Below are 16,516 nucleotides of genomic sequence, written 5' to 3' on the forward strand. Positions count from 1 at the left end.
AGAAATAAAATGGATTTAAGCCAAGATGTTACAAGATCTAATCTTGTCTAGGTATAATTTCAAAAGTTTGAGAAGAGAGCTGCTTTTGTCTGCAAGCCACATTGGAATAGAAGGTCAGATATCATCAGATTCATTACAAAAAAAATAGAAAAAAATACATAGTCTTATGTCAAAAATATTATCAGCTCTCCTCTTTTTAACAAAAAAGAAGCCCAGGAAAGTGATAAGATACAATAATATGAAACAGAAAAAAAATAATTACTATGAGTCAAGAAATAAGGTGAGATATGAGGCCTAAACATATAATTTAATAAATATCAAAGTTATGCATACAGAGCAGAAATTTAATAAAATATTGAAATGTGGCTCTTTAAGAATATCTTGGCATCTAAAATGTAGCCCTTGTCTATCTTGAACAATTGTGTTATGCAGTCTTGTTTTATTCACTCAATAATATCATTAGATTTCTAAATCAATAAAAACATGAATCATTCAACTACAAGATATTACATTTCTACCCATACATTAAAGGGGTTGTCCCGAGGCAGCAAGTGGGTCTATACACTTCTGTATGGCCATAATAATGCACTTTGTAATATACATTGTGCATTAATTATGAGCCATACAGAAGTTATAAAAAGTTTTTTACTTACCTGCTCCGTTGCTAGCGTCCTCGTCTCCATGGTGCCGACTAATTTTTGGCCTCCGATGGCCAAATTAGCCGCGCTTGCGCAGTCCGGGTCTTCAGCAGTCTTCTATGGAGCCGCTCGTGCCAGAGAGCGGCTCCGTGTAGCTCCGCCCCGTCACGTGCCGATTCCAGCCAATCAGGAGGCTGGAATCGGCAGTGGACCGCACAGAAGAGCTGCGGTCCACGAAGACAGAGGATCCCGGCGGCCATCTTCAGCGGTAAGTATTGAAGTCACCGGAGCGCGGGGATTAAGGTAAGCGCTCCGGTAAACTTTCTTTACTTCCCTGCATCGGGGTTGTCTCGCGCCGAACGGGGGGGGGGGGGGGGGGGGTTGAAAAAAAAAAAAAACCGTTTCGGCGCGGGACAACCCCTTTAAAGCTTCTGTAAAATGAGTAAGAAAGCTCACTGCCTATCATGTGCCATATTCTTATGTGTCATTTCTAAGATAGAGAAAGTATTTTAAATGAAACTAAGACTTTAGTTGAAACCACTGAACAATTGAATGGTTCTAATTCTTAAATACACAGTTCCCCAATTGTTGTCAAAATGTGTAATATTTTGTTTATTTTTCAATATTTATTTTAATTCATTCTATTTTTTTTTTATGATAACTTCCTAACTATTAATTTCTCTTTATCACTAGGATATGATTTGTACATTTCCTGAAAAGTTCCTGCTCTTGGAAAACATATGGTTCAAAATAATTAAAGCAATGGGGGCATTGCCTGACAGAGGACCGAGATGGACGCCATTGCCTAAGCTCCGTTCCGGCCCTAACCTCCACAGCTACTTACAAAGCTTCAGTGGAACCCATCACCACCAGAATTACTTACCCGACTTCCGGCATGACCCGAGGCAAGCCAGCGAAGGCTTCCAAGCAGCGAGTGGCCGACTTCTTTTCTGCTCGCAGCAGCAGGAGGGACCCGACAGCAGCACTCCTCTCCTCTTCGGATATCTCTGGTGCTTCAGTCAGCGAGCCCCCAAGGAACCAGGAGACACCGGCAAACAGCCCAGGAGCCACTCGGGGGGACGACCGTCTCGGCACTGCATCCGGGGGGGGGGGGGGGGTGAGTGAGACTTCAGCACCCATTACACTCAGCCCCACTCACTCACCTAAAACTGCGCCCAGCCACATGGCAACCCCCGGTAATAGGGATTCTCCTACATCCAGCCCTAATAAAAGGAGACCCAGACTAGAAGTGGCAGCAAATACACTTCTCCCCCCACCTAATGCTGCAGAATTCCTAGATATGGTCCCTACCACAAATCAACCTGCTTCAGAAGCCTTCATTAAAGAAATGATGCTCGCACTAAGAAGCTCTATGCGGGAAGACCTCAATACTTTTTTCACATCTTTTAACTCCACCATAACAGAAATAGAGGAATTCCTCTCATATTGAACATAAAATGCAAGAACTGACTAATTTGCATAACACTCTGATAGATGCGCACTACTCCCTAGAGGAGGAAGTGGGTCAGAATAAAGTAAAGATGGCGGACTTGGAGGACCTTAACCGACGAAACAATGTCAAGTTCAGGGGTATCCCAGAAAAAATTGGCCCAGCTGACTTAAAGGACTTCCTCTTACAATTAATGAAAAAGCTTCTGCCCTCCACCCCTGACCAAGAACTCATCATTCACAGGGCGCATCACCTACAAAAACCAAAATTTCTCCACAACAATGTCCCGCGAGATGCAATACCAAGGATCCATTTTTTTTCATATTAAAGAGGCGCTCATGTTCGCCTCCCGCAAGGTACCTACCTTCCCTGCTCAGTTCGCAAATATCCAACTTTTTGTGGACTTATCTGCTGCTACAATTCAAGCTAGAAAATCTTTCTCCCATTTAACTGCTTCTCTCAGAAAAGAAAAGATCCCATATAAATGGGGTTACGCCACAAAATTAATCCTCCACAGAGAGGGTTCTATACATACAATCAACAAACCAGAGGAAGGCGAAAAAACCCTTTTGTCCTGGGGCGTCCAGATTCTTGAAAAACCTCAAAACAGAGATCTCGTCTTCCAGGCCAGCTCATCTAAAGAAAGCTCCCAGTCAGCACCTCCCCGCTGATCCACCAGCATTTCTTAACAGGATTGGAGGTTACTTCCTTTTCCCAACATCAGGCGAACTTTCTCCCCCCTGAGAATCCGCAGGCACCCACACCTGCGAAGACAGCTATATTAATGTTGCTGTTTCACGCTACCTTTCTATTTCCGAGTACCATTCTCAGAAAATGTTTTCTATCTGGCCATTTTGTTTGGCGTTCCTGGCCATCTGTTTTTGTGTTAAATGTACATGTCTCCTACCCCATCCCCCTCCTTCCAAAAACTGGTAGCTTTCCATGGTTCCACCTTTTCAAAAGCACTCTTTTATTTTTAATATGTCTATAAAAATATGCTCCCTTAATACTAAGGGGCTAAACTCCCCTTTCAAGAGGTCAGCGGTTTGGAAAGACACACTCCACAACAAAGTGGATATTTTGTGCCTCCAGGAGACACACTTTTCGTCTGCAGCGCATCCCTCATTCTCCCATAAAAATTCTCAAAAATGTTTATGTCCTGTGCTGAGGGGAAGACAGCAGGAGTTTTGGTAGCAATTAAAGACACCATTAATTTTGTTCTCGCGGAACAGATGATTGATCCCCATGGAAGATATATAGTACTAGTGGGAACGTTTAACAATATTCAAATAACTCTAGTAAACATTTACGCTCCAAACTCCTCCCAAATTTCCTTCTTAAACAAAACTCTAAGGCCTTAGTCAGACGGGCGTTTTTTCGCGCGATTTGCGCATGCGCATGCGTCCGGCGATTTTTTTAAACCATTGCTTTGCAATGGTATCGGACACATGAGCACTTTTTATGCGCTCGTCCGATAAATTATAGAACAGAAATCGCAGATCGCACCTATCTGCGATCTGCGGTTCTTGTTCTCTTCTCTATATGCGCTCAATGGGGCCGGCGGCAGCAGCGCCGACCCCATTGAGAACATATAGAAGACAAATCATTCTTCTCTGCCACAGCTGTAACAGCTGTGGCAGAGAAGAACGATGTTTGCCCATTGAATTCAATGGAGCCGGCAATACAGCCGACTCCATTGAAAGCAATGGGCTGCCGGCGTGCGCGGGATGAATTGTCAGGATGGGCTTAAATATATAAGCCCTTCCCTGCAATTCATCCAGAAAAGTGTTAAAATAAAAAATATATATATACTCACCTGCTCCCGGCAGCCGGAGTTCCGCGCGGCCGGCCTGCAGTGGGTGTGAAGGGTGTGTGAGTCAGACCTGCCCCCTGATTGGCTCAGCGCTGAGCCAATCAGGGGGCAGGTCTGACTCACACCCCCTTCACACCCACTGGAGGCCGGCCGCTCTGAACTCCGACTGCCGGGAGCAGGTGAGTATATATATATTTTTTATTTTAACACTTTTGTGGATGAATTGCAGGGAAGGGCTTATATATTTAAGCCCTTCCCGACAATTCATCCCACACTCGCCCGCAGCGCATTGCTTTCAATGGAGCGGGCTGTATTGCCGGCTCCATTGAATGCAATGCGCTGGACAGCTCCGGCCCGTTTCTAATGAAACGCGGCTAGGAGCAGATTTTCGGGCGATTTTCGGGCACCGGTCACGCGATTTGCGGATGCGCATCCGTCATGCGATCCGCAAATCGCGCGAAAAAACGCCCGTCTGACTAAGGCCTAAAAAAGATCCACAAAGTTCAGGCAGGCAAACTTATATTATGTGGTAATTTCAATATAATCCCCGATAAAACACTCGACTCCACTAGCTCCGCTAATAGATTGTCCCTGGCTCTAGCTCTGTGGCTACACAGAGAAGCGCTCTTTGACACTTTCAGGTGCCTCAACTCAACCTCTAGAGAATATACATATTACTCTCCTCGCCATAGATCCTTCTGCAGGATCGACCTGTTCCTGGTCGACAGATGGACCCTCCCAGGGGTCAGATGAGCAGAGATAGGCAATACAACATGGTCGGACCACTCCCCTACATTCCTTATGCTTGAAACTACTAACTTCTCTCTGGCGTCCAGAAACTGGAGGAACAATGTTCCCCTTATGAGAATACCCCAATACAATACATCGATTAAAAAATCCCTGGCTGAATATTTTTCAGTCAACACAAACCCAGACACAGATGTGTTTTCCACATGGTGTGTCCATAAAGCATACATAAGAGGCATCTTGATTAAAATTAGCTCACATCACAAAAAGAAAAAACAACTCCACATAAACAATATTCTTTCGCAAATAGCCATTGCTGAGCAAAATATTCAAGCCTCTCCCTCAATCTCTTTTATTAAATCTTTATAAAAAAGAACTTGATGAACAAGTCTCAAATAGGACACACATATAGCTAAAAGAGAGTACTCCTTAAACAAAATTCCCAGAGATGACGGAATGGCCGTATTTCGGGATAGAGAATTTAAAGCTATACAGCTTTAAAAGGAGTAGACCATAGAAGGTTCAAAACAATCAGTGATTTGCTACAGAATTATGTAGTGTAGCTATAACCTTTTACTCAAAGGGTCAAACTAGCTAGTACGTTCAGAAGTTTCTCAGAACACCAACAACCTCGAGAAGTCTCCGTAGCCCTCTAAACGAGGGGTTAACTCGGTGATTGGGTTCAGAATTTTTGGAACTTCACACGTTACCCCAGCCTAGTTTAGTGCACAGAGGTATACATAAATCCCTCTAAATTGCACTCCAATAGAGACTTCAGGGTAATCTCAGCAGAAAAGAGAAGATCCACTCCTCCCAGATCTAGTCCACTATATATAGATAACTTCCCATGTGGCTATATCTGATGGAGAATAGACCATTGATAACTTAGAAAAAATTCCAAAATTGATTACTTCCAATCCAAAATAAGGAGAGGAAAGATAATCCATCAATTATATGGAATAGTCTTAGGACGTCACTTCTTAAGAAAAATTACGCGGTTCGACGCGTTTCTGCTACAGTTAGAGTAGTGTCATCAGGAACCAAATTCCATATCTGGACGTCAAAAAGTCAGTAAACAACGTCCTTAAACTGCTCGACAAAAAGTAGATTGTAGCGGAAGTTGTAAAGGTAAAGGAGAGGTAGACGATGCTAGCATTCAAAGGGTTAAATATCCCCCAGAGATTCCCCCCTAGAAAGCAATAAGAACGAGAGAAGGTAGCAGCACCAGCCTCTGTGGTAGGCTGGCGGCTAATGACCCATAGTGTGTCTCAACAGGGTTTAAGGAGTGGATAACTCCTCCCTTGATTCAGGGGTGTGTCGTCATATAGCCTATTAAAATAGAGTGCCTTGTAGCTCCACCTAATCTGACATCATTCACCTGTCACTTTTTTTTTTTTTCCTCTTTTTCTATCTCCTATCTTTATTGAATTTACCTGTCACATTTAACTGGTTGTTGTACTGATCCATATTAATGCTATGGGGTAGCTGGTCAGTTTTGGAAGTATTCCACAGACTGTCCAGGGACTTGTTTATGATGCACCTCCTTGTTGTGATCCTGTTGTAAGCGTGCCGTTGTTATGGGGGCTCGGCTCCGCGTGCAGCGCTACCACGGTCCCATGTGATCAAACGTGGTGACGTAGGACGCTGAAAGGGTGCATAGGGAGAATTGTCATCCCCTCACCGTGCGCGCGCCCACGTGATCAAGCGCGATGACGTGGAGTGCTAGAAGAATGTACTGCGAGAACTTTGAAAAGTTATAGTTTCCCTGTGCGCGCGATCACGTTTCTTCTCTGACTACAGGACCGAACCTGGTAGGAGAGTAAATCAGAGGGAGGTGTAAATATCAACCCCTTACATCAACATGGCTTATGTTGTACTTATACTCCGATCATAAGACCGGTCCTGTTGGTGAAAATGATGAATGAGCCGTGTCTGTAACCTCCCCTAATGGTCACATGATCATGGCCGAGGATATGACTGGTGGTGTCCTATAATGCTGTTGTGTAGTGCCCAAATAGACAGCGCTGAGGTGGATCGTCCACTCAGTGCCCCTATTGGTAATTTGGTACCAGAGTGTCCCCAACGGTACACATAGGTAAGTATATCTTTAATAGTATATGATCATAAGACTTCAAAGTTGGGCAAGCTTGTAGATAAACAGCTATCATATAATGTATTGCCAGCTAGTCCGGGTGCCGACATAGTGAAAGACTATATCCACCCCTGTATGTTTTTAAGTATACAGGTAACAGGGTTGGATTTTTTATTGATATCAACATGATGATGGGCATAGAATCATGTTTCACCATCAAATCTAATACGCTCGTGGTCGGAATAAATGTCCAGGGTTTATTAGATACATATAGGCAGATAAAGTCAATTTATGATGTTAACATCTGGTGCAATATTAGGCATACTCTATTAAGGCTGTATTCATATGACGCTTATAGGAGGAGGGTGTATTGATAACACCTCATATCCTCTTAATAAATATCCGAAAAGAGAACAAAGTGGGCTAGATTACTAGAATGTATTGCTCAACTCAGGAAAGAAATATGACAGAGTTTAGTCCCAGTTCATATAAAGCATGCAAAAGAAAGGGTTTCATTCAGGCCCTTTGGTTGTATGCAGTCCATACGATAGGTCCATTGTGACTCCTTTTGAAGGAGCCTCTTGGAATTCATGTTGAACCCGGTACCCTATTGGCAAGTTTAGATGTAGAAGGATAGTATAGTTCTATCCCCCATGATATAGGGATTAAAGCGGTTGGACACTTCCTGAAGCAGAGAGGAACGGCATACATACATCACAACCAGTTCGTTGAAAATCTCCTGATCTTCGTGCTCACTAAAAATTACTTCCTGTTCGAAGGCCATCTGTTCCACCAGCTCAGGGGCACCGCGATGGGGAGTCCCTGTGCCCCTTCGTACGCAAATCTGTTCCTGGGCTGGTGGGAGACACAGATGGTCTTCACAGAAGAGCACACCAAGTGGACAGATAACATCCCACTTTGGTTGAGATTTATTGATGACATCCTGATCCTATACACTGGAACCAAGGAGTCATTCATGGAGTTTGTTGATGTTTTGAATGACAACTCAATCAACCTCAAACTTACCATGGAGATCCAAGAGAACTCTATTTCTTTCTTGGATATTTGTATCAGCAAAACTAACAATGGCTACCTACAATCCTCTCTCTTCAGGAAACCAACCGCTTCCAATAGCCTGCTTGCCTGGGATAGTGCCCACCCCTATTCCCTGAAAAATGGGATACCTAAAGGGCAGTTTTTGCGCCTTAGGAGAAACTGCTCAGATTCTAAGGACTTTGAAGATAAAAGCACGGAGTTGAAAAACAGATTCTCAGACAGAGGTTATCCCACTAAATCCATAGAGAAAGCATATCATTTCTCTAAACAACAAAGCAGACCAGAACTGCTAGTCCCTAAAATTAAGAACCCAGATAGTCAATTACGTATCATATCCACTTTTGACAATGGAGTTCCCTATATGCGCAACATCTTTTCCAAATATTGGGGGATTCTCCAAGAAGACCCGGACCTTAAAACTATATTACCTCCAAATCCGCTCCTAACCTTCAGACGGGGTCGTAACATCAAGGATAGAGTAGTCAAGAGCCACTTGAAGACACCACAATCTGGTAACTGGCTGACTATATCGAGACCCATGGGTACTTTCCCGTGTTCTGACTGCTTAGCGTGTCGAAATATCCTTAAGGGAGACACTATCAAGAGTGCCTATACTGGTAAGATGTACACGCTAAGAGAGTTTTTCAACTGTCGCTCTTCCCATTTAGTGTATATGGCAACATGCCCCTGTAAGAAGAACTATATAGTGAAGACGAGGCAAGAATTCAGGCGACGAATTCTTGGCCACCTTGGGAATATACGACGAGGCGACAAAACACCTGTAGCAAACCACATGCGAGAACACCATGGAGGTAACCCTGACCTACTAATGTTTCAGGGGGTAGAATCCATCAGGAGCTATGGGAGGAGAGGTGACCTTGACAAGAGGCTCCTTCAAAAGGAGTCACAATGGACCTATCGTATGGACTGCATACAACCAAAGGGCCTGAATGAAACCCTTTCTTTTGCATGCTTTATATGAACTGGGACTAAACTCTGTCATATTTCTTTCCTGAGTTGAGCAATACATTCTAGTAATCTAGCCCACTTTGTTCTCTTTTCGGATATTTATTAAGAGGATATGAGGTGTTATCAATACACCCTCCTCCTATAAGCGTCATATGAATACAGCCTTAATAGAGTATGCCTAATATTGCACCAGATGTTAACATCATAAATTGCCTTTATCTGCCTATATGTATCTAATAAACCCTGGACATTTATTCCGACCACAAGCGTATTAGATTTGATGGTGGAACATGATTCTATGCCCATCATCATGTTGATATCAATAAAAAATCCAACCCTGTTACCTGTATACTTAAAAACATACAGGGGTGGATATAGTCTTTCACTATGTCGGCACCCGGACTAGCTGGCAATACATTATATGATAGCTGTTTATCTACAAGCTTGCCCAACTTTGAAGTCTTATGATCATATACTATTAAAGATATACTTACCTATGTGTACCGTTGGGGACACTCTGGTACCAAATTACCAATAGGGGCACTAAGTGGACGATCCACCTCGGCGCTGTCTATTTGGGCACTACACAACAGCATTATAGGACACCACCAGTCATATCCTCGGCCATGATCATGTGACCATTAGGGGAGGTTACAGACACGGCTCATTCATCATTTTCACCAACAGGACCGGTCTTATGATCGGAGTATAAGTACAACATAAGCCATGTTGATGTAAGGGGTTGATATTTACACCTCCCTCTGATTTACTCTCCTACCAGGTTCGGTCCTGTAGTCAGAGAAGAAACGTGATCGCGCGCACAGGGAAACTATAACTTTTCAAAGTTCTCCCAGTACATTCTTCTAGCACTCCACGTCATCGCGCTTGATCACGTGGGCGCGCGCACGGTGAGGGGATGACAATTCTCCCTATGCACCCTTTCAGCGTCCTACGTCACCACGTTTGATCACATGGGACCGTGGTAGCGCTGCACGCGGAGCCGAGCCCCCATAACAACGGCACGCTTACAACAGGATCACAACAAGGAGGTGCATCATAAACAAGTCCCTGGACAGTCTGTGGAATACTTCCAAAACTGACCAGCTACCCCATAGCATTAATATGGATCAGTACAACAACCAGTTAAATGTGACAGGTAAATTCAATAAAGATAGGAGATAGAAAAAGAGGAAAAAAAAAAAAGTGACAGGTGAATGATGTCAGATTAGGTGGAGCTACAAGGCACTCTATTTTAATAGGCTATATGACGACACACCCCTGAATCAAGGGAGGAGTTATCCACTACTTAAACCCTGTTGAGACACACTATGGGTCATTAGCCGCCAGCCTACCACAGAGGCTGGTGCTGCTACCTTCTCTCGTTCTTATTGCTTTCTAGGGGGGAATCTCTGGGGGATATTTAACCCTTTGAATGCTAGCATCGTCTACCTCTCCTTTACCTTTACAACTTCCGCTACAATCTACTTTTTGTCGAGCAGTTTAAGGACGTTGTTTACTGACTTTTTGACGTCCAGATATGGAATTTGGTTCCTGATGACGCTACTCTAACTGTAGCAGAAACGCGTCGAACCGCGTAATTTTTCTTAAGAAGTGACGTCCTAAGACTATTCCATATAATTGATGGATTATCTTTCCTCTCCTTATTTTGGATTGGAAGTAATCAATTTTGGAATTTTTTCTAAGTTATCAATGGTCTATTCTCCATCAGATATAGCCACATGGGAAGTTATCTATATATAGTGGACTAGATCTGGGAGGAGTGGATCTTCTCTTTTCTGCTGAGATTACCCTGAAGTCTCTATTGGAGTGCAATTTAGAGGGATTTATGTATACCTCTGTGCACTAAACTAGGCTGGGGTAACGTGTGAAGTTCCAAAAATTCTGAACCCAATCACCGAGATAACCCCTCGTTTAGAGGGCTACGGAGACTTCTCGAGGTTGTTGGTGTTCTGAGAAACTTCTGAACGTACTAGCTAGTTTGACCCTTTGAGTAAAAGGTTATAGCTACACTACATAATTCTGTAGCAAATCACTGATTGTTTTGAACCTTCTATGGTCTACTCCTTTTAAAGCTGTATAGCTTTAAATTCTCTATCCCGAAATACGGCCATTCCGTCATCTCTGGGAATTTTGTTTAAGGAGTACTCTCTTTTAGCTATATGTGTGTCCTATTTGAGACTTGTTCATCAAGTTCTTTTTTATAAAGATTTAATAAAAGTTATATTTTAGTTTTGAACCCTACAGTGACAAATTCAGTTTGACCATCTGGTGTTCCTCCTGCTCCAGTGATTTCTCTCTCCCTCAATCTCGTTACATAGAGAACTAATGTCCTTGCGACATAGTCTCCGTCACGCGTTAATTGAAGAATACGCCAAATCATTAAATACCTCAAAAATGAATTACTACACGTCCTTCAATAAACCCTCAAGATTGATGGCCAAAATAACGAAACACCACCAGGCGACATCTAAAATTCCCTACTTGATTAAACAAGATGGAACAGAAACAAAACCAACACATCCTCAAGATATAGCGGACAAATTTAGCCACTTTTATTCTAAACTATATAATCTAAAGCACGATGATTCCACGCCCCAGCCTGATATCCATCAAATCAATGACTTTTTGGTAAAAATAAATCTTCCAACCATTACAGAAGACCAATTCAAAACATTAAATGCCCCCATTATCCCTCTGGAGATCCTTGGGACAATTAAAACATTAAAAACATACAAGGCCCCGGGTCCAGACGGATTTTCGAATGAATATTTTAAAGACTTCGCCACAGACCTGGCCCCTTGCCTCTCTGAAACGCTTAACAAAGCTATGTCCTGTGGTAAGCTCCCAGATGAAATGCTAAGCACCACCATAGTTACCATATCCAAACAAGTAAATCCCTAAACTCGCCAGCCAATTTTAGAACCATCTCACTATTAAATTGTGACACAAAAATTTACTCAAAACTCCTAGCCCAACGACTATTAAAAATACTCCCACCTGCCATGGCAACCTCATGGCAATGGCACAAACAAGCCGCATTCCATCTCTGCTCCTGGCTTTAGACGCGGAAAAAGCCTTTGATAGGCTGCATTGGGGCTTCGCCTTCGCCACGCTGGAAAAATTTGGCTTTTAGGGAAATATACTCAAAGCCATACAAGCCCTTTATGGGTCCCCCTCTGCCAGGGTTCTAGTTGACGGCATTGTCTCAAAAACTTTCCATATTACCAACGGTACCCGCCAGGGCTGTCCTTTGTCCCCCCTACTGTTCACGCTAATTATGGAACTACTAGCCGAATCTATAAGACAAAATATAAATATTAAAGGAATCCCGGCCGGCCTCAGACAGCATAAAATCAGTCTTTTCACCGATATACTACTGCTCCTCTTGGACCCCATAACCTCACTGAGGGAGGTCTGTGACATAATTCACCAATTCAGCTTGGTGTCATATTACAGGCTAAATATAGATAAATCCCAGATATTAGCTATAAACATAGATAACTTACTAAAAAATAACATCCAAAAATAATTTCCATTTCAATGGGGGGAGAAAAATATTCCATACTTAGGAATTAAATTATGCATCCCTCTATGCGATATCATACCAGCCAACTTGCAACCCTTAATGCCTGAACTCCAGACTGAACTGGGTTCCCTTGCGAGTAAGGAGCCATCTTGGCTGGGACGTGTGGTACTCTATAAAATGTTCGTTTTGCCAAAAATCCTATATCTTTTCCATACAATTTCTCTCCCGATACCTAGACAAGAAATTGCAAAGCTCCAAAAACAACTTTCTGATTTTATATGGAGAGGGGGAAAGCCAAGGGTCGCTGCGTCTATCCTATATCTTAATAGGAAACAAGGAGGCTTGGGGGTTCGAATTTATGGTCATATCTCCATGCGATTAATATCAATCAAACCAGACAGTGGTTGAAAGAGATTTCAGGTCCAGGATTGCTTCAAATAGAATCCCATCTCATCGACAACAAACCCATTGGTGCACTCCTATTAGCCTCAATACTCTGCTCTCTTACACCAGCACTCCCCCGGGTTCACAAGCTCCATTCTATCTCACTGCCTATGCAGGCCTCGGTGGACTCGTGGATCTGGCTGGCTCAAAAAAACGGTCCCTTACCAGGGAGAACCATTGATAACTTCTCACTAACAATTCTCGAATTCTTCATCCCAGATCTGGATCTGCGCTGCAGGGCGAGGATATTGTACCATTCTCGGCCCTGGTGAAACAATTTAATATACCACAGGGAGATATATTTAAATACTTACAGATTCTCTCACTGTTGCAGGCCTTTAGACCTTGGGCTATAGAAATCCCAGGGGAACTGATGCGAATACTCAACAACCCTACTCCGGCGTCCCGCTCCCTTGTGAGAACTTGCTATAATATCCTCTCTGGTGACATGAGAGATGTAAAACAAGCTCACCTTCTCAACTGGGAGAGAGATGTAGGAAGGAGGTTCCCACCTGACCAGTGGCTTTCGGCCTTCACGTGGGCGAATAAATCTACCCTCAATTCAAACATTCTCGAGGTTCATATCAAAGTTTTGACCAGGTGGTATTACACCCCGGTGGCACTAGCTAGAGCCTTCCCTGAACTAGATAACCGCTGTTGGAGACAATGCGGACACATAGGCTATATTTGCCATATATTTTGGAGCTCTCCAAAGCTTTCAGGGTTTTGGAACGACGTGTTCTCTATGCTGAGAAGGATCGTGAGACTGGTCATTCCCAAATCCCCAGCTCTGGCTATACTATTATTAGACAATAGATCCATCCCTGGCCCATTGAGAAACCTACTGTGCCATATCCTCCTCACCGCTAAACTGCTGATCTCGAGAAGATGGAAATCCCCTAATGTCCCCACTATCGCAGAGGTAATCCAGACAATGTCCGACCATAACATATATGAAAAAGTTTACGCCCAAAAAAGTGGATGCTTCGCAAAATACCTAAACAAGTAGAATCCATGGCTACCTAACTATCCCTCCTAACCCCTCCCCCCCTTGTGTTATCCCTCCCTGCCCCCGCTATTTCAAATACTTTGCAATTACATGATAAATGTTGTTTGTTATATATTATTTTCTTCCTTGAACAAAAAATATGTCCTGATCTATGTTCATATTGGTGAAAATTTTGTTCCACACCCATTCTTGCCTCACAGGACAGAGAAATGGACACTATACACGCACGCAAAAGGAAAATAATTTGAAGATGCATACTTTGAAAATACTGTTAAGTACCTATTTTGTTGACTATTTTTGTCATTGTAACTAAATGAACAATTTTCTTTGTCAAAACTAATAAAGAACAAATTATTTAAAAAAAAAACAATTAAAGCAATGAATGTTCCACATTATGGAAAAAATTGTAGTTAAAAATATAAACCTAAAAGTACTTATAAATTACAATAAACTAGAAAAATGTAATAAACTTAAAAAAACATCACATACACTTCTGTTCTTAAGGTGTTGTCTCAGTAAAGATATCGATGGGTAAGCACTAGAGATGAGCAAGCACCAATATGCTTGGGTGCTCATTACTCGAGCCGAGCTTTTTGTAATGCTCGAGAGCTCGTTTCAAGTAAAAAACCCCATTGAAGTCAATGGGAGCCTTGAGTATTGAAAACAATGGTCTGCCGACACCCCTGAATTGTTTTTCATGGAAGAGCTTTACATATAAGCCCTTCCCTGAAAAACAATAATTTTAACCCCTTAGTGACCAAGCCTGTTTGCGCCTTAATGACCAGGCCAAATTTTGCAAATCTGACACGTGTCAATTTAGCATGGAAAAACACCAGAAAGGTTTTGCATATCGAAGCGATTCTGACATTGTTTTTTCGCCACATGTTGTACTTCATTTAGGCGGAAAAAAAAAGACCGATAGAATTTGTGTTTATTTATTAAAAGCGCCAAAATTGGGAAAATTTTGAAAAAATCGTCATTTTTTCACATTTCCAACTGCAATATCTCAAATATGTGCAAACATAATATAGAAATTTTTGCTAAGATATATATTTCCATCCGTTTACTTTATTTTGGGTGCACATTGGAAAAACTTTCGTTTTTTTTTTTAACCATTTAGGAGACGTACAAATTTAACATTACTTTTCAGCATTTTGAGGAACACTTTGTTTTCCTACACCAAGCCAAGATTGGAAAGGCTCATAGGAGTCAAAATGATAGATACCCCCCACAAATGACCCCATTTTAAAGACTACCCTTAACGTATTCACTGAGGGGTGTCATGAGTGTTTTAACCCCACAGTTTTTTTTAGGCGTCAATGCAATTTAGAAGAGAAAAACTAAAATTTCATATTTTTGCAAATATGTCATTTTAAAGACAGGAATTTTTCTATAGTACACATGCAAATGAGGATTTGCACCCCAGAATGGATAAGCCTGTTTGTCCCGTGCTCAGAAACATACCCATTTTGGCCCTAGTATTACGTCTGTATGCACAATGGGGCCCAAAATGAAAGGAGCAACTGGTGGCTTTCGGAACAGAAATTTTGCTTGAAGGAGATTTAGGCCCTATTGCACACTTGTAGAGCCATTGAGTGACAAAACGATGGAGAACGCCCACAAGTGACCCCATTTTGAAAATAATGACCCCTTAACGAATTTATCTAGGGGTATGATGACTTTTTTGACTTCACAGTGTTTGAATGAATCTAAGCCAAGCCGAAGGAAAAAAATTACGATTTTCATTTTTTTAGTAATTTTGTCATTTTAAAAGCAGTTTTTTTTGTACAGCACATATATAAATGAAGACTTGCACCCCAAAATGGATACCCCTCTTTGTCCTGTGCTCAGAAACATACCCATTGTGGCCCTAATCGTATGTCTGGATGCACAATGGGGCCCAAAATGAAAGGAGCAACAGGTGAATTTCGGAACAGAAATTTTGCTAGAAGGAGATTTAGGCCCTATTGCACACTTGTAGAGCCATTGAGTGACCAAAACGATGGAGAACGCCCACAAGTGACCCCATTTTGAAAATAATGACCCCTTAACGAATTTATCTAGGGGTATGATGACTTTTTTGACTTCACAGTGTTTGAATGAATCTAAGCCACGCCGAAGGAAAAAAATAACGGTTTTCATTTTTTTGGTAATTCTGTCATTTCAAAAGCAGTTTTTTGTAAACACATATATAAATGAAGACTTGCACCCCAAAATGGGTACCCCTGTTTGTCCTGTGCTCAGAAACATACCCATTGTGGTCCTAGTGTTACGTCTGTATGCACAATGTGGCCCAAAATGAAAGGAGCAACAGGTGAATTTCGGAACAGAAATTTTGCTTGAAGGAGATTTAGTCCCCATTGCCCACATGTAGAGCCATTGAGTGACCAAAACGATGGAGAACCCCCCCAAGTGACCCCATTTTGAAAAGTAGACCCCTTAACGAATTTATGTAGGGGTATGATGACTTTTTTGACTTCACAGTTTTTGAATGAATCTAAGCCAAGCAGAAGGAAAAAATTATGATTTTCATTTTTTTTGGCAATTGTGTCAATTTAAAAACAGGTTTTTTTGTCCAGTGTACATAGGAATGAAGACATTCACCCCAAAATGGATACCCCTGTTTGTCCTGTGTTCAGAAATATACCCATTGTGGCCCTAATCTACTTAAAGAAAACATGGCTAGGCCTATAATGGAAAGAGCACCCATTGGATTTCAGGGTACAACGGAATAAATTCCAGGCCCCATTG

The sequence above is a fragment of the Eleutherodactylus coqui genome, chromosome 7 (assembly GCF_035609145.1).
Source record: "Eleutherodactylus coqui strain aEleCoq1 chromosome 7, aEleCoq1.hap1, whole genome shotgun sequence".
Classification (NCBI taxonomy): Eukaryota; Metazoa; Chordata; class Amphibia; order Anura; family Eleutherodactylidae; genus Eleutherodactylus; species Eleutherodactylus coqui.